Genomic DNA, 19,601 nt, shown 5'->3' with positions numbered 1-19,601 from the left:
TATATACAAAAATGACAACAAGAGCACTTGAACGCACTCTCATCAAAACCTTTTTTTTCGCAATCGGCCGAAGCAATCCCTATCAATTTTTTGACAAAATTTTAAAAGATATCAAGCTACTGTGAGATGAAGTTGCATTCTCAAAGGTTGTCGTTTTGTCGAGATACAGACCAATTCACTCGATGGCATGTTTTTTACCGTATTTTTAAACACCAAAACTTCATTCCCAAATATTTCGATAACGCTCTCATAGATTTCGTTTAAATTTTGCCAGCATCGAGGCAAATATGTGTGGTACAAGCTCCTTTGAACGATTTTTAAAAAAAATCTCCTGGTGCCGAGAAATACGAGCGAGAGTGAAAAACGCCATGACGTCATTTCGTTGCTATAGCAACTTCGATGTCAATATAACACTGGTCATTAAAAAATTTCATCTTTATCTTAAACAGCTGTGGTGATTGTTTTTCTATAGCATTGTTTATGGCGACGTAGTTAATTCTCTAGACTTGAGCGGTGTTACCCCTAAAAAATCCAGTTGAGCCACCTTAATGCCGCCGTTCTCTCTACTTCGGCGTCAACAAACAACAACTCTGTTTTTAATTTCGCGACCTTCGCAGCGGAGTCCACTTTCCTTTCCAATGTTGACGATTTTGACGCTCTTGAATCGTTCGATGATCTACGACTGGAACGAGATGATTTCGTTGCAGTTGATTTCGTGCTTTCCCTTTCTTGTTTAAGCTCGGCAACCCTGGAATTTACTCTTTTTAACGCGTCCGAGTGCTCGCGTTCCCATGTCTCGTATTTCTCTTGTACCACGCGCTTTGTTTCGTAATCTTCTTCGAGTGCATCGTCAAGACGTTCGTGCGCTTCGGACGAGATTTCCATTTTTGTCTCTAGAAGATTTCGTTCGCTTATCAGAGGCGTAATTTCGTTCGAGTCGGTAAGGAGGTTTTCGATCTTGTTTAGTTGTTTTCGCCACGCTCTTTGTGCGGCTGTCCATTGATCTTTCATTAGCTCAATGTGGAATTCCCTCCCCTTAGCTGTCCTTTTTCTGAATCTACTTTCTTCGTAATTATCTTCACTGTCTACCATCGTGTATGTGGCGATTTTTTTTGAGTGGCGAGATCCTGAACTTAAATCGTTACAATCTTGTATTTGTTTATCCAAAGAGTTTTTACTGTAAAGGATGCCGTTCTTTCTTTCAATAGACCGAGGCCGGAGAAAGCCATTAACTGAGAAACCAAGTCTGTTCTGTCTTTCTTTCTTACTTTGTTTATTTCTTGGAATCACGTAAAAACTGAAAATATAATTATAACGAAACCTAATTTAAAATACAATTCAAATACAATACGATTCTTTACGTACATTACAGTTCCTTGCGTACATTATTACATAATTCTTTGTGTAACACATCCTAACACGAAACTAATGCTATTCGGATCATAAGAAAGAAATTACTCGATTCAATATCACTTATAAATTACAAATAGGCGTAATCATACCTCTTTCTCCAATTCTGTCCTTGAACAATGCAATAAAGGCTTCTATCTTAATCACTCTGATCTCTCTTACTTGACGCGACGGGATAAACTGATTGTTGCATAATTCGAACTGCTCTTTAAAAATCACGAGACGCCGTGATCACGAGATGGAAAATAACATAACTATTTGCTAATCATTAACAATAGGAAATTATGTTATGCGAGGAATCTTCTCTGTATAGAGGATGCGCGAGTGTCAGTTTCATTTATCGAGCGTTTGCCTGTGTTACAAGCAGCTGTAACGCATGGAAATATCGCATGTTGCATCGCTTTTGCGGCTCTTAATAACGCTGTACGAAAGAGATCGATCAGTGCATTGCTTTTTGCGGCTCTTACATGGACGGCGGAGCATTTTTCCAACTGGGGGGGCTGACTAGTGACTTGAAGTGGGGGGACTTAAGAGACTCTTCTCTTATTAACTCTTTATTTTTTCTGTAAAAGTGGGGGGGCTAAAGCCCCCCCAGCCCCCCGGCTCCGCCGTCCCTGTCTTAATGTGGTAGATAAACTTGTTTATCGTAGTTGAAAGTTCAGGCGTTATCTTTGCAATAGGAAATTATGTTATGCGAGGAATGTTTACAGCTGATGGACCAACCAACCAACCGACCAACCATGTGAGTGAAGTCGGGCTACCCACAATACTCCTTCATTGAAAATTGAAAATTCAGTCGTAAAAAGAGATCGCTTTTCACGTCTATTTATTGCTTGCAAAGATATTGAAAAGCATGTATGTAACATAAAAAATTAAATTCAAAGTACACTTCAGCATCTGGCCGTTAAACAGTTATAGGACTCCAAAAACAGCAGAAAAAGATGATAGACAGATACTGTGGAAAAACGCTGTATTGCACTTTGGTTCACTAAGCATTCATTCTACTGTATACTTATACTATGACTTCCATGTGCTTTTCGTCACGCTATATGAAGTATCGCTTTGGGTGTTTATTCGTGACCGCTTAGCCTGTTGTGTGATAATGACATGCGAGTGGTGATGATTTTGTTAATTCTTATAACCTCTTCTCCTGATTTAGTATTGATATTGTGAGGAGAAATTTGATTTTGGTCATTCTTGAGCCGGTCTTAATGTTTTTGTAACGCCAAAGCTACAACGCAGCACGCGGCAGCTGATGAACGTGTAAATTACAGTCATTTTCTTCGCTATTTTCTGCCGGCCCGCGCTTAGACTCTGGCCTGCTTATTGGATGAAATCTACTGAATAAAATATTCTGCTAGGTTCTGCTAATTAGGAAATGTAGGAAACACTCGATCTTGCTTGACACGTGATTCCGCGCGAACGTATGCAATAAACAATGTAGTAGTGTTTAACTCGCACAGACTTTAACTTCTACATAGAGCTACGCTTTTTGATAACTGGTCATAACTTTAAAATGGTTGGGTATTCAATCGACTAACGATTCAAACGATTCAAACCTTTTGTTCAAACGACATGTGCTATGTGTGCAAGATTAACTTTGACATTCAATCCCGAACCGCCAACTAATTGCTTAGGCCCCGTTTACACGGGTCCGGACAAATTTTTGCACGGACAAAAACTTGCACGGTTCCACCTTGCGTTTACACGGGACCGGCGGAACTGGACGAATTTTTGAACGGCTAAGTGTGCAAGTTTGGGACCTGAAAAAAGCAGGTCAAATTTTTGACCGGCACGGTTCCATATTTCGTACGGACTCGTGTAAACACCCGAACCGTGCAACTTTTTGCACAGATAGCGCGGTTAAGGCCTGGAATCTAGTTATATTTTGCCTGGTTGCTTAGCAAAAATGAAACATTTTGTTGCATTATGCCCCTATTTTGCTACATTTTGTTTTAAAAATTTAAAAATTTGAGGCAAAAGAAACCCAGAAAGCAGTTCACAGATATGAGAAGACGAGCAGCGGTACGTCGGAGGAATTTCTCCTTGTCGTTATGAGGGTACTTTTCCAAAACAATTTTGGTTACGTCTTCGTACTTGCTCCTGGCCGTTTCCCAATCAACTCCTTCCCCTGCTTTTCTTGCTCTATAGTCTATAACTACATTAAGCAACAAATTAATTTCTTCATCAGACCACGTAAAGTTCTTGTCTGCCGCTTCTGCCGCCATGTTTGATTTGCCGCGTGCTGCATTAGCTGCAACATGATTGGCTTAAAACATTAGCGATAACCAATCACAACAGAGACGTAAAAAAGCCATTCAAATGCCGCGACTGGTCTAAAATTTGCACGGTTCCGTGTAAACACCACTGCAATCTGTAACAAAATTTGCACGGATCCATGTAAACAGGCGGTCCAGGTACAAAATTCGTCCGTGCAAAAATTTGTCCGGACCCGTGTAAACGGGGCCTTAGATTACAATCCCTCTTTAACCCCGATACAATCTATTCCCACGGCTAAATTTAAAAACGGTTGTCTACACAAGGATAAGAACAATGCTTACAGATCGAACAACTGATATTTACATCGTCCTCCCTTTCGGCAACATTTTTACCATTAGGGTATACTAGTTACGTAGATATGAAAGCTATATCTGCTATATTCCACGACGGTAATCTCTATAAATACACTTGGAGCAGTAAATATCCTGTTGAAACCTGCACCATTTTCCTACGCTTGGTAAACAGAAATGATTTTCAACTACTTTCCAAAACTCACAAGATAAAATAATAGATATCAAATGAAAGCACGCTATTCTTTAAATTGGCAAAGTAAAGCTGTTATTCTGATACATCTTACAATTGCACTAATTAAAACTTTACAAGCGACCACAAGACAAGACACTCCAAAGAGATTTTAGAGCTTCATTCATCCATTAAGAAAAGTTAAAAACTGCTTTTCTCGCTCAATTTAAGTTGCAGTATACAGCAGCGTTATATGCACAAAAACGACAACGGAAACTCTACAGGCAGGTCATGATCTACTGACTTGTTGATCGGACACTTCTGCTTTTCAGATCCGTTCTAAAACTCAACAATATAATTTCTCTCTTTCGGTTAGTATTTTGTATTATGCGTTTGTAATAACCTGGCGTATTTCATTCTTCTTCTACGCGTTTTCTGCTTGAGTTACAATTGATTTTCATTGATTTTCAGTACAATCTTGTTGCAAAGGTTAGAATGTTATTTAAAGAACGTAAAACTTGTCTGTATTTTTTTTGATAGCTGCTGGCTGCAGCTTAAGTATAACCAAAATTGAAAAGCGTACAGCTAGTTTAAAGAAAAAAAAATGCGTCACATGTACGTGTCTTCCTCTAAATAGCTTCATTCATCCACTGAAAAGGCTGTTGTTGTCGTCTATAAAAGTTGTGTTACAAGGGGGCAGTAAAATTATATCGTTATATCGAGGAATCGTTATATCGGGGTTCCGTCCCATACATTTTACTATTGCCGGGACATAACATATTCATCGTTATATCGGGAATATCGTTATATCGAAGATCGTTATATCGGGGTTCCACTGTATATTGTAGCGTGGAATTCACAGCAGGATATATGAACCTTCATGTAGTGTCACTTGACTCGGGTCAATCTTCGGGTCAAAAAAATACAAAACAATGTATGTTTTGCGCTTTAGATTGACATTTCTGCTCTTCAATCCTAAGAAAACTCATTAAATATAATTTCTCTCTTTCGGTCATACATTGAGTTCTACCTTTACCTCAGAGCCGAGTGTAAACGAGGCTTTGCAAATCGAAAGTGTAAATGTTTCTCTAGATGAATCAGAACCGCCTGAGAAAAGAAAGGCAAAAAAGTACGACTCCAGACTGGCAGAGTTCTTTTATTCAAATGTGGGAAAAAAGTATGGAACAGCACAACGCAAGATTTGAACGATCGGCTGAAATGTTCCGTGACGCCCAGAGCCGGCAAATGGACTGAAACAAACGCCACAGTTGACATTTTTGAAGATTTGCCATCAAAATAATTGTCTTTATCTAATCGTTTATCTTCTGTTATTAAATTGTTGTTATTCGTGCCACAAAGGTCACCCCTTTCAAAACACATGTTGTGCAAAAGTCACGTAGCAATCATAGTCTTTTTTTAGGATGCTCGTTTTTTGTTCAACCTTTTTCAACGAAATTCTCCAACGAACTTTCAACATCCAAATGCTCGTTCCACTACATATCGTAGCGCACTGAACTTTAGGTTTTAAACTTTCTCTGCTTCTGAGTCAGGCGTCCTCTGTCCGGTTAGGGTTTCACTAGCCAGTTCGTTAGCGGATAGGCACTGTTGCCAGCTAAAAGGGGCCTTATTTCCATTTGTATTGCCTGTTGGACCACTAAAAATTTGCTCGTTTGCTGCAAGCTCAAAAAAAAAACATCATCTCTTTTTAGCGTGCTTGTATTTTTACATAACAAGCCCTTTACAATAAATACTCCTAACCTACTGTTTGATAAACCAGCGCGTTAGTTGCGACCTTTGTAAAGAAACATTAGTTCTTTGATATGAAATTCCGGCGGCCTCAGATCAATAAGGAAATGTTTACAAGGCGGGAAAATTCCGCGGCCTCACAAAGCAAATGTTGACATGGCGGGAAAATTCGGCGGCCTCAGAAAGCAAACACGCATGGAATGCACCTTTCCCCCTGTACAATTATCTCGTGTCGTCATGACAACGTCATACGACACGAGACAAAAAGGATCAGGGCTCCAGTCAGTAAAATGATGGGGCTCCAGGCTCCAAAGCAGAAATTTCAGGGCTCCGGGGCTCCAGGGACCCCCCCTTTGAGACCCTGGTTAATACACCACTGGTTTAAAGCACTTCATGTTTTGTTTCTGAAACGTTAACATTACAGCTTAAGAAAAATGTTTGTGAATAAAAGTGTCGCGCGCGTTTCCTGAGTTGCCTTAACTATTAGCAAAGTTGTAAAGGGAACAGTGCAAAAAATAATATTGAAAAGCTTTTCCTAGTCCGTATTAAGGAAATCCATGGTCTAGAACATTTTCTGCAAGTTTATGAACCGAGCCAAAGACGAGGGCTTTAAATAAGATCTAAAGGTCCAGGGGATCCAAAACTGTTTTTTTTTTTTTGGCGGCGTTATTGATAGGCCGATCGAGGTACAATCTTTTCAAAATGTAAAAACCTAAGATGAGGAAATAACAGTTAGAAATTAAACTTTAGTATGAAAACAAAAAACTTGAAGGGTGCTAGTTGCTTATCGAGGGGGACATTGGGGATGCTGAACACTGCATTACCGCAAAAAAATTCGGCAAACATCGCAATACCGCAAAAAAAATTCGGAAAATACCGGAATTTCATATAAAGCTTGTATAGGTGGCGGAATTGTTGACGTGAGTGCGAAAAATGAGGCAAAAATGAGCCGTGGTACTATGAAAACACTGACATGACTTTAAACTGGTTGTTAAAACAGTCAAATTGTGGATAAAAAAATGTTTGACAAAATTAGGTTGTTTCAGCTTGCTTCCGAAACGACCAAGAACGGCTAAAGATAGTCGGAAAAATGCGAAGGATTAGTTTTTATACCGACTATCGTAGACCAAAACGCTAAGAAAACGCATCCTGCAAGTTTAGAGAATACCGCAATTCAAGATTAAAATTACCGAAATACCGCATAAAAAAATTGGCAAATACCGCAAACCCCAATACCGTAAAATTCCGGTTATAAGCCCCCCACTTATAAGCCCCCCCGGTTATAGGCCCATCTACTTGGAAACAAAAAAATACATCCGATTATAAGCCCCCCCCCCCTCCGGATATAAGCCCCCCTCTACCGGATGACAGTACTGAACAGGGCTAAATGTTGCTTTATTGTGCGTTTTTAACTTAAAAACGTATTTCGATCAAAACTCCCGTGGCTCTTTTCGAAACGTTTTTTTCATTCCGCTTATAAGCCCTCCCGGATATAAGCCCCTCCGCTTATAAGCCCACCCAAAACCCCTTACGAAGTTGTATAAGCCCAGGGCTTATAATTAAGGACCTCGCACAGGCCAGGCCAGGGCTCGAACCTCGAACGCTCGCCATCCGGGGTCCAGCACACTAACCACAACAAATTTTTAACCAACACCTTACAAAGGCACGGCAAGTAGTTTTATAAAGGAACTTTCCGCGTGCGAAGTAAGTGTATGCAGTTTTAAAAAGCACAGATGTTCGAAAAATGACCGAGATTCAAAGTGCACCAGATTTAATATACCGACAGTCGTTTGATCTAACTGTTTAGCCAGGGGTCGACTATTTTGCGGCGAGTTGCGAGTTTGCGAAGGTAATAAATATAACGAGGAATATAACGAGGAATTACTACATCATTACTTCTGTTACTTATATCAAAAGGCGGGGGAATTGTCACTACAGTGTATATGAATAAAATAAAAACTAGACTCACCGCTGAGAAGGAAATTGTAGCGCTTAACTATCCTGAACTGTGGAAGCGGTTGTTTCACTGCTCAACCCGTCTTTAGTTCTTGGCCTCTGATGACATTCCAGTAAATGCCAAGTTTTTAATCCCTACTTGGATTGAGCAAGAACTAATCCGCTTTTGGCACAGTCTGACAGTGTGAGGCAATCAAAACCACCAGCCAATTTCACGGGCGCAATATATTCTAATTCCAGATTATTCTCATCGGCTCTGTCTGCTGGCTCTCGGCGGCGATATGGCTAATCACCAATAACGCACCAACTTTTTTTTGCTCGTACCTTTAAACATGATGTACAATTTATTTTGTAAAGCATAACTCTCGTTCGCTGACTTTGTGTCTGGAATATTGCGTCACGCCGTGTCTTGAATATCGCAACATGTCGATACAGTTCTATGGTGTCTGCACGCAAAGTTTTATAAACCCCGGGATACTTTACGCTGGCGCAATGCATATCACAGGGGACCCAAACGCTGTATTAGTTATTCATAATCTTAAAATAAAAAATGTTCTTATTTACCTGCGTTCCTGTGTCTTTTTTCATCGGTTTGGAGCGATTTGAATCAGAGCGAAGGCGGTTTACGTTGCGAGTCTCAAACGGTAATCAGTCTGTCGCAATGTCGATACGACGCGCCTCAAGTTTCAGTTATTATTAACTCTAGTTACTAACGCCATTAACTATTAACTCTCCTCGCGGGGAGTTTCGTGTTTCAATTTAATGGCGTTAGTAATTTAATGGCATTAGTAACTATATTTCTCATGACTCAAACGTGAACTGCTACACTTCAAGTATTTTGCCCAGGAACACGACACTATATAGTTGGTCCTGGAGGGTCGGTCCTGGACCAATCCATTCTTGTTCCCAGAGCCCGCGTCCCCATACATAACGTACCTACCCGCGCATAGTAATAATGTTGTTGTAGTATCAGTTGGCAGTCCAGTTCCTGAACTCTCTCTTTCGCGCGCCCTTTATGGGGGTTGAACCCCCGCGCCTGGGTTCAGCCCCTATAAAGGGCGCGCAGAGAGAGAGTTCAGGGACTGGACTATATCAGTTGGTTGATTGAGTTTGCATTCTTTGCCTGCTATCTTTGATGTATTTTTAATTGTTTTAACGTATTTTTGGCGAAAATTGGGTCCGCGAAATATGCCCGTTTCATTTTCGCGAAATCAAGTTCCCTCGAAAGTAAGTAGCCTGCGTAACAGGCGTCTAAGTAAACAATAAGGTACATACTTGTACAGTATTGTGTATAAATAAAGCAAATCGATCAAAAGGATTTTTTCTTTTTTCTTTTCTAATTCCCCACCCCCGGAATAGACCTGTTGTGCAACAACTGAAAATCCCAAATTTGAAGTCATGCGAAAAATAAAAAGTCGTGCCTAAAATAGAAGAGTTTTTCGAAGCAATTTTGAAGTCGTTTCATAAAGTATAAGTCTTAAAAGAAAAATTTGACGAGAAGAAATGAGGGGCCCTTGCTGACCCCCCCCCCCCCCCCTCCCACCCTGAAACGGTTGCCCCTATCGCAAAATGCTCTTTCTTTGTATAATTGCCCCAAAGTTTGCACGACCCTTTGCTGTGGAGCCGAACAGTTGTCCCGGGAGTGTAACCTCTGTCCCTGAGCGATGTTTCACCCAGCTTTTGTATGAAAATTTCACACTGACTGCTTTCCAGGCTGCAAATTATCCTTCGCAGTTTTTCCAACAATATACCTTTCCATTTGATCCCCTTGGTAGGCGAGGGAACACCTTAATACTTATTTGCATGCATTTCACTAAATATGAAATGGTAAAAGGTCCATACTCCATACTAAAACGGCGTTTTCGGTCACAGAAAATGGAGCTTTCCAAAATCGCCGCCAGAAAGAGGGAAATTGAAAACAGCGCTTGGTAGTGTCGGTAATGCACTGTGGAAGACGAAAACGGAGCTTTACGAAAACGCATACGTCAAAAGGTCATGTGATCTCTGTCAAACACAAATTTGCGCTTGTGGATTGCAAAGTTGCGTGCGATGTAGCACTCGGTTTTAGTTTTATCCGGATTGTGGAAGGAAAAAATGTTATCCGTTTTCAGACTTTTCCAAGGTAAAAATTAAACTTCTTGTTCAAAGTTATCCGGATCAATGTAGACGGTGTTTTGGAATATAACCATTGAATACGCCCAATGGATTTTTTTAAATGTATAAATCAACAATTCTCTGCAATATCCCTCTTAGTGTTTTAGCGAAGTGTTGGGTTAACCTCGGCGTAAACACCTTCTAGTCTGGACGTTTGAAAACAATAGCAAAGATGTTTGCAATATACGCTTGAATGTTTGTATTGTTCTGTAGACGCTGCATGATGGAATTTCCCTATTTTCCAGGCATGTGCAATGTATGCTAATGTTGGTTTTATGCAAAGTTTTTAATTATTTGCTGCTTGTGCTTCGAGTTGCATGTCACGTTTCGATAAAGTTTACGACTTCAAACTGATCGGCTTTCCAAATCCAGACTTAAATGGCTTACTGCGTGGAAATGGCTGAGAGTTATGTGAAACAGGACAGGAAAGTATAAATGGGTTTAAACCGCTGTTTCCAGCCAAGAAAATGAGTACAAACAAGGTTATGTTGGCTTTCACGCGTGTTAATGTGCAAGAAGAGGTTCTGAAAGCAAAGACAGCAAGGTTAGTCGTTTTATTTTCTCTGACATCTTTTGTACTTTTAGTACTGGACTACTGGTCAATACAGTCCTTCAATAAGCAAGCTAGCAATCTTACTTGTATGTAAGCTCCAAGTTGTGATAAAGGAGACTCAATTTCAAAACATTTAATGATATCGCTACAGCTATGTCCGCTACAAGAGGCTTAATCCGCACTGACAAAATTTACCGTGGTATAAGGCGCGATGCGTATGGCTTTTTTATTCCAGTAAAATGTTTTTTCCAAATGTATCGATATTCCAGTTAATTTTTTTCCACAAAACAAATTACAAATTTATAGTAATAATCTTCGTTTCAAGCTTCGTTTTTCGTGTTGCAGTTCTTTGTCAACTTAAATTTTTCCAAGAAAACCGCGCTCTTTTCTCAGTTGATGTCAGGTCATATGTTGGTTTCAACTTGCATGAAAACTAAGGGCCTCCAAAGACTTGTCATAATTAAATTGCCATCAAGTAAAATTGTTGAAGCAACTGTAAACGCCGCGCAAATGAAATTCGCCGTATCGGAACGTTTTGAAGAAGAAAGCCGAAAACAATAGGAAGCCCGGCAAGTCAGTGAAATAGGGTTAGGATGTTTGGCTGTTCCTGGTTCATGCAATTCCCTTCTTGGATATTTGGTAACATCACCGAAGGTGTTCTTCGGCTGCGTTTTTTGGGCTCGATGATTATATTTAATTATATGAAAACCGCTTGGTTTACAAGAGAGTCGATGAGAGTCCGAAATTCCTGATCACCAGTATCTCACGCAAGGGTTTGTGTGCACCTGTGTCGATCCAAATTTCACGGTCTTGATGACAGCTTTACGTGAACGTCCTCAAGCTCAGTAAAGATTGCAAGTTTTCTCTAGCCCATTTTGATTTCTGTCGGAGTTTTTTATTCCGTTGGTATTTCACGCGATTACTTGATTCGCTAACTGACCAGCAGTACAAGTCGATCTTTGCATTCTTCTTGTTTTTTTTTAGTCGTAAACACGGCAGGTCAGTAAAATAGGGTTAGGTGGTTTAGCTCTTCCTGGTTCATGCATTTCTCTTCTTGGATATTTGGTAAAATCACCGAAGGTTCTCTTCGGCTGCGTTTTTTGGGCTCGATGATTATATTTAATGTTATGAAAACCGCTTGGTTTAAATGAGAGTCGATGAGAGTCCAAAATTCCTGATCACCAGTATCTCATGCAAGGGTTTGTATGCATGTGGAATCCAAATACCATGTCGACCGCTTCAGGTGAAAGTTCGTTCCTAAGATAAGTTTTCTCGGCTTGTTTCAGTTGGAGTTCTCTTGTCCATTTGGTTTCACGTGATTACTTGTTCGCTAACTGCCGGACAAGTCATCTTCGCATTCTCCTTGTTTTTTTTAGTCGTAACACGGCAGGTCAGTGAAATGGGTTAGGTGGTTTAGCTCTTCCTAGTTCATGTATTTCTCTTCCTGGATATTTGGTAAATCCCGGGGTCTCGGCCGCGTTTTTGGGCTCGATGATTATATTTAAAGAACCGTTGGTTTATATGAGAGTCGATGAGAGCCCAAAACCTGATCACCAGTGTCCCATGCAAGGGTTTGTGTGCACCTGTGTCGATCCAAATTTCACGGTCTTGTTGACCGCTTTACGTGATCGTCTTCAAGCTTCTAAAAGATTGCAAGTTTTCTATAGGCCTTTTTGATTTCCATCTGAGTTCCTATTTTATGTTGGTATTTCATGCGATTACTTGATTCGCCAATTGACCAGCAGTACAAGTCGATCCTTGCATTCTACTTGTTTTTTAGTCGTAAGCACAACATGCGGGTCAGTGAAATAGGGTTAGGTGGTTTGGCTGTTCCTGGTTCACACAATACTCTTTCTGGACATTTGGTAAAATCACCGAAGGTGTTCTTCGGCTGCGTTTTTTGGGCTCGATGATTATAGTTTTATGAAAACCACTTGGTTTATATGAGAGTCGATGAGAGTCCAAAATTCCTGATCACCAGTGTCCCATGCAAGGGTTTGTGTGCACCTGTGTCGATCCAAATTTCTCGTTTCAGGTGAAAGTTTTCATGTTTCTCAAACATAACACGTTTTCTCTGGGCCATTTTAATTTCCATCCGAAACCTCTTTTCAGTTGGTATTTTACGTGTTTACTTGATTCGTCAACTGACCGGCAATACAAATCGATCTCCATCTTTTTACTTCTTAGTTATGAAAAAAAAACAGATATTCAAACTGTGCCAGTGTTGTTTAACAAATAACAACGACTTTTCTCCTGGTTGAATTGTTGCGTCATATGTTTCTATAAGGAGCAACAGTACCGTGATATATATTAGTTAATTACTTCAGATACATTCCATGTACACTAGACGAACTTTTATGACAAGCTTTTGTAGAAATAAGTGAATTTAACTATAAACCAAAACTGTAGTTAATTATACACTGTTTCTAACAATCTTTGTTTTTTGTCTAATAACAACCATGGCAATGAGAATCACGAAGCAAACAAGATTGTCCTGTCTGGAAATGGAGTGACTGTTTTAAATCTCTGGTATGTTGAACATTTATAAATTAATTGTTGTTATTACCAGCTTTCTTGTTGTATCTTTTTGCAGTTTGTCTTTCAATAACTTACAGTGTGGTTTACAGTAATGACATCAAGAGTTTTAGCATTTACAATCATCACAGTTACATTATATTATATTATCTCAACCAATGCGTCCATGATAATTAAATTTGGAATTTTATTAATTATGTTTGACCTAAAGGTGTTTTCCTGCTGCAAGATGGAAGAGCAAGGGTGCAACTTTTATTGAGATGTCTTTTAAACTTTCTACTGATCTTCAAATTTGCAGGTAGGAGTCATTGTCATTTGTTAACAGCAACATTAAGTATTCAGAGAATGGCTTTATTTTGGTATTTAGAATTATAATGGTGTCATTATACATCGTTAATCGATGATAATATTTGGTATATATGAAAACCAGTTGGCTTACGCGAGAGTTGATGACAGTCCAAAATTCCTGCTCACCAGTATCCCGTGCAAGAATTTGTTTTCACCTATTTGTTCCAAATTTCACAGACATGTTGACCGCTTCAGATAAAGTTCTTCGGTTGCCAAAAGATAACAAGTTTTCTATCGGCCATTTTGATATTCGTTGGAGTTCTCTTGTCCGTTCGTATTTCAAGTGATTACTTGATTCGTCAAATGACCAACAATGCAAGTCGATCTTCGCATTCTCCTTGTTTTTTAGTCGTAAGCACGGCAGGTCAGTGAAATAGGGTTAGGTGGTTTGGCTCCTCCTGGTTCATGCAATACTCTTTGTGGATATTTGGTAAAATCACCGAAGGTGTTCTTCGGCTGCGTTTTTTGGGCTCGATGATTATATTTAGTTATATGAAAACCGCTTGGTTTATATGAGAGTCGATGAGAGTCCAAAATTCCTGATCACCAGTATCCCATGCAAGGGTTTGTGTGCACCTGTGTCGATCCAAATTTCACGGTCTTGTTGACCGCTTTACGTGATCGTCTTCAAGCTTCTAAAAGATTGCAAGTTTTCTCTAGGCCATTTTGATTTCCATCTGAGTTCCTATTTTATGTTTGTATTACATGCGATTACTTAATTCGCCAATTGACTAGCAGTACAAGTCGATCCTCGCATTCTACTTGTTTTTTAGTCGTAAGCACGGCAGGTCAGTGAAATAGGGTTAGGTGGTTTGGCTCTTCCTGGTTTATGCAATACTATTCCTGGATATTTGGTAAAATCACCGAAGGTGTTCTTCGGCTATGTATTTTGGGCTCGATGATTATATTTAATTATATGAAAACCATGCACTTGGTTTACAAGAGAGTCGATGAGAGTCCAAAATTCCTGATCACCAGTATCCTATGCAAGGGTTTGTGTGCACCTGTGTCGATCCAAATTTCACGGTCTTGTTGACCGCTTAACGTGATCGTCTTCAAGCTTCAAAAAGATTTCAAGTTTTCTCTCGGCCTTTTTCATTTCCGTCGGAGTTCCTATTTTATGTTGGTATTTCATGCGATTACTTAATTCGCCAATTGACCAGCAGTACAAGTCGATCTTCGCATTCTCCTTGTTTTTTAGTCGGAAGCACGGCAAATCAGTGATTCTCCATTTTTTTTAGTCGTAAACACGGCAGGTCAGTGAAATAGGGCTAGGTGGTTTAGCTCTTCCTGGTTCATGCAATTCTCTTCCTGGATATTTGGTAAAATCACCGAAGGTGCTCTTCGGCTGCGTTTTTTGGGCTCGATGATTATATTTAGCTATATGAAAACCGCTTGGTTTACAAGAGAGTCGATGAGAGTCCAAAATTCCTGATCACCAGTATCCCATGCAAGGGTTTGTGTGCACCTGTGTCGATCCAAATTTCACGGTTTTGTTGACCGATTTACGTGATCTTTCTCAAGCTCAGTAAAGATTGCAAGTTTTTTCAGGCCATTTTGATTTCTAACGGAGTTTTCATTTCCGTCGGTATTTCAAGCGATTACTGAATTTGTCAACTGACCAGCAGTACAAGTCGATCTCCGTATCCTCCTTGTTTTTTGAGTCGTTTTCACGCAGGTCAGTGAAATAGGGTTAGGTGGTTTGGCTCTTCCTAGTTCATGCAACACTCTTCATGTGGATATTTGGTAAAATCACCGAAGGTGTTCTTCGGCTGCGTTTTTTGGGCTCGATGATTATATTTAATTATATGAAAACCGCTTGGTTTAAATGAGAGTCGATGAGAGTCCAAAATTCCTGATCACCAGTATCCCATGCAAGGGTTTGTGTGCACCTGTGTTGATCCAAATTTTCCAGTCATGTTGACCGCTTCAGATCGGAAAGTTGCAAAGTTGCTCAAAGATAACACGTTTTTCTTTGCCATTTTATTTTTTTCCATCCGAAACTTCATTTCCGTTGGTATTTTACGTGTTAACTTGATTTGTCAACTGACTAGCATACAAGTTTTACTTCTTAGTAATGAAAAAAAAAACAGGCATTCAAACTGTTCTTCAGTGTTCTTTAACAAATAACAACGACTTTTCTCCTGGTTGCATTGTTGCGTCATTTTTTCTAAAAACAGCAACAGTAGCGTGATATATATATTAGTTAACTTACTTCAGATACATTCCATGTACACTAGACGAACTTTTATGACAAGCTTTTGTAGAAATAAGTGAATTTAACTAAAAACCAAAATTGTAGTTAATTATATACTGTTTCTAACAATCTTTGTTTTTTGTGTTATAACAACCATGGTAATGAGAATCACGAAGCAAACAAGATTGTCCTGTCTGGAAATGAAGTCGCTGTTTTAAATCCCTGGTATGTTGGACATTCCAAGATTAAATTATAAGTATTTGTTGTTATAACCAGCTTCTTCTTTGTTGTATCTTTTTGCAGTTTGTATTTCACTAACTTACAATGAGGTGATGACATTAGCAATTCCTTAAAGTTATTATTTATTATTATTATTTGTTTAACATTAAAAACATAACAGTCCCATCGTATTATATTATTTCAACGAATGTATCCATGATAATCTTATTACATTTGACTTTAAGATGTTTGCCTGGTGCAAGATGAAAGAGCAAGGGTGAAAGTTTCTAAGACGTATTTTTTGGTATTTAGAATTATGATGGCGTCCTTATACAATATTAGCATTGTAATTTTTTTAATCTTCATCGCAGCAGGTCAATGAAATAGGGTTAGGTGGTTTGGCTGTTCCGTTTTCTGACTTGTATGGTTATTGGTAGACTGACTCTCAGAAAGAGTTCTAGTAGAAAGTGAATGTAACTGTTCGAAAAACTGTTGTTGTTTATGACGTGTTTTAAATAATTATCTTTGACTATAAAAAATAACGTGGCAATAGGAACGTAAAGCAAACCCAGATTGTCCTGTCAGGTAATGGAGTCATGACTCATAATCTCTGGTAAGTTGGATCTTACAAGTTGGATTTTAAGTACTGGTTGTCGCTATCAGCTTGATTGTCTTTTCAACAAGTTCAACTAACTCATTACTGACAGTTTTTTTTAGTAACACAATGAGGTTTCCAGTGATGACATCAGGTCATTTAACATTTACAAACATTTGAACCACATCATAACCGATTTTTTTTTTTTTTTTTAAAAAAAAAAATTAAAAAAAAAAAAAAAAAAAAAAAAAATTTTTTTTCAAAAATTTTTATTTTCTCACCATTTTATTAAAAAAAAAAAAAAAACACACATAAATATAAAAAACGTACACAATTCACTCTAATAACATATTTTAAAAACAATGTATGCATTATAATTAAATTCGAAATTCTATTCATTATGTTTGACTTGAAGGTGTTTGTCCTTGCTTGAGAGATGGAAGACCAATGGTGTAACGTTTTTTGAGTTGCCTTTTTAATCTTCGAATTTTTCTAAAACATTTGCAGGTAGGATTCATGGTCATTTGTTAACAGCAACTTTCATTCATTCTTTTAAACATTCAACATCAGTTATGACGCTGTGTACTCACAAATGACGTTTTAAGCATACTAGTTATAGTTGCCTTTCGCTCCCAAATGATGTTTTTTGCTTACTTATTACAGTTTTTGTGTGCCAAGAAATGACGTCTTTTGGCCTAATTGTTACAAATGACTTTTCTAGGCTTTCTTGTTTCACTTGCAGTTTGCTAACTAATGACCATTGTCTAGCCTACTTATAAGAAGTGCTGGGCAATTAGAAATTAAGTTTTTAGTTCATTTGTTAAGGGTGCTTTGCGCTCACAAATCGATAGACAACTTTATTTAAAGGGTTAGTACAATTGACGCTTTTAGTTTACTTGTCATATTTGCCGTGCGCTTGTAAGGGGCCAAAGGGACCAGCTAGTTGACATTTTTTTTTTTTGGGGGGGGGGGGGGGAGAGTGGTGATTCAGATGCAGGTCGATCAAGCAAAATTTCGCTTCATGAATATATTCATGCTGTAGGTATCCCCCGCGACCTTAATACCATTAAATAATGGTACAATTTATTAAAAAAATAAAACCAATCACCATATTAATGTAAATTAACAGTATTATGAGTAATGCTCAATAATTAATTTTCTGCTTTGTAGTATCGTCTTTGCTATAACGCATTGTTAGTTTTATTTTATTTATTAATTCATTTCAGATACAGGTTCTATGCCCTCGCTTTTTTCTCAAGCCATCACTACACCAGCAAGATATCTGTACAGGGCCAGTGGATGTCTCGGATGGCTTAAAAGAGAGCAAATGTCCAGGAATAGGGCTGACACCTATTATCAGTGGGAAGGGCTCACCCTCTCGCTGCTTTTTCACTCAGTTCTAAATACAGTCAACTCCCACTATAACGGAAACCTTCTGAACCACAATTTTGTTTCTGCTATCGAGAAAATCCTTAGTGGCAGGAGTTATTTTCAGTACAAATATTTATTCGCCGGGAAGTGACTTTTGTCCGTAGTAACGGAATGTTCGTAATAATGGGGTGTCCGTAATATTGAGGTGCCCGTAACGGGGGTGGGGGGGTGGACGGGAGTTGACTGTTGATGCACTGTATTGTAAAGGTCAGTCAAAAACTCCTTAATGCCCGGGCCAAACGTCGAACTTCACATGAACGAGCTTTACTGAGGAAATTAAGTTCATGATAAGTTCGACGTTTGATTCGGTTGAGTTCCTCCGACTAAACAAAGATCGACCAACACGTTAACGTTCTATCCGTCTGCTTCAGACCGATAAAACGTTTGAAGATTGACTGTAGGACAAACGTCAATCTTTTCATGGAACGAACGTCATTGAGAATGAAGGGGTTGAAAAAAATTCTGCCCACAACAAATCACCCGAGCCCACCTCCCACCCCCTCAAAAAGAAATGGTTGCTTCCTAAACCCCCCTGCGCTCCCAAATAACGTATCAAGATTACTTATATCAGTTGCCACTTATGTTTAAAGAACGTTTCTTGCTTTCTTGATACTGTGTCATGCGCTCACAAATTGCGTTTTACCCCACACACAATTCTTTTAAGTTATATCAGCCTTGCACTCACATATAACGGTTTCAACCTACTTATTACAGTTGCCGCTTGCGTTAAAAGAACGGTGTTAGCTTTGTTATCACAGTTTCTGTGCGCTAACAAATGACGTTTCCAGTTTAAATACTTGTTGCATTGAAGTTGCGCTCACAAATGATTGTTTTAGAGTTCTTCTTATCATATGCCATGACCTCAAAACGACGTTATTTCTTACTTCTTACACTTCCCGCGTGCTCTCAAATCACGTATTTAGCCTACTCTTATTGTTGCCGTGCGCTCAGAAATAAGGTTGTAGCTTGTTATATTTGCCGTGTGCTCCCAAATAACCATGAGTTACAATTTCCATGAGCACACAAATAACGTTTCTACCTTAATGTTATCGCTAAGCGCATAAAATGACTTTTAAGCCTCCTTGTTACAGTTAGCGCGCGCGCAATGAAGTCGTTTCTAACCTACTTCTTACTGTTGCCCTCAAATCACAAAAAACGTTTTTAGTTTACGTATAAACGTTTCTGCGCACTAAAACAGACATATCTACCCTAATTGTTACTGTTGACATATGCTCTTAAAAGACAGTTTTTGGGCTTACTTGATGTATAACCCTTGCGCAGTCAAGAACGTTTTGTACTTACTTGATATACTGATAAGCCTTGCGCACACAAATAACGTTTAGTGCTTACTTGATATACACGCCCCTTGCACTCACAAATGACATGCTGTGCTTACTTGATGTATAACCCTTGCGCTCACAAATGAAGTTTTGTGCTTACTTGATGTAGATGCTTTGCGCTCACAATTGACGTGCTGTGCTTACTTCATTTATAACCCTTACGCTCACAAACGACGTTTTGTGCTTACTCAATATATAAGTCTTGCGCACACAAATGACGTTTAGTGCTTACTTGATGTAGATGCTTTGCGCTCACAATTGACGTGCTGTGCTTACTTCATTTATAACCCTTACGCTCACAAACGACGTTTTGTGCTTACTCAATATATAAGTCTTGCGCACACAAATGACGTTTAGTGCTTACTTGATGTAGAC

The 19,601-nt window shown here is 39.0% G+C and overlaps 1 protein-coding gene across 1 annotated transcript in view; it reads right to left on the bottom strand.

Annotated features, from left to right (window-relative positions):
• LOC144663571 (glucose-6-phosphate exchanger SLC37A2-like) overlaps window positions 1-8,178 on the bottom strand; it is a 60,335-nt gene extending 52,157 nt beyond the window's left edge. The window contains exon 1 of the mRNA XM_078524576.1: window positions 7,868-8,178. The gene's annotated coding sequence lies outside the window, so the exon portion shown is untranslated. The remainder of the gene's footprint in view (window positions 1-7,867) is intronic.
• Window positions 8,179-19,601: the final 11,423 nt, after the last annotated feature.

This window comes from Oculina patagonica, chromosome 8 (genome assembly GCF_052425735.1).
Source record: "Oculina patagonica isolate OP01 chromosome 8, crgOcupat, whole genome shotgun sequence".
Lineage (NCBI taxonomy): Eukaryota > Metazoa > Cnidaria > Anthozoa > Scleractinia > Oculinidae > Oculina > Oculina patagonica.
Note: the sequence above shows the minus strand (reverse complement) of the source record. Positions and strands in the feature narration are given on the sequence as shown.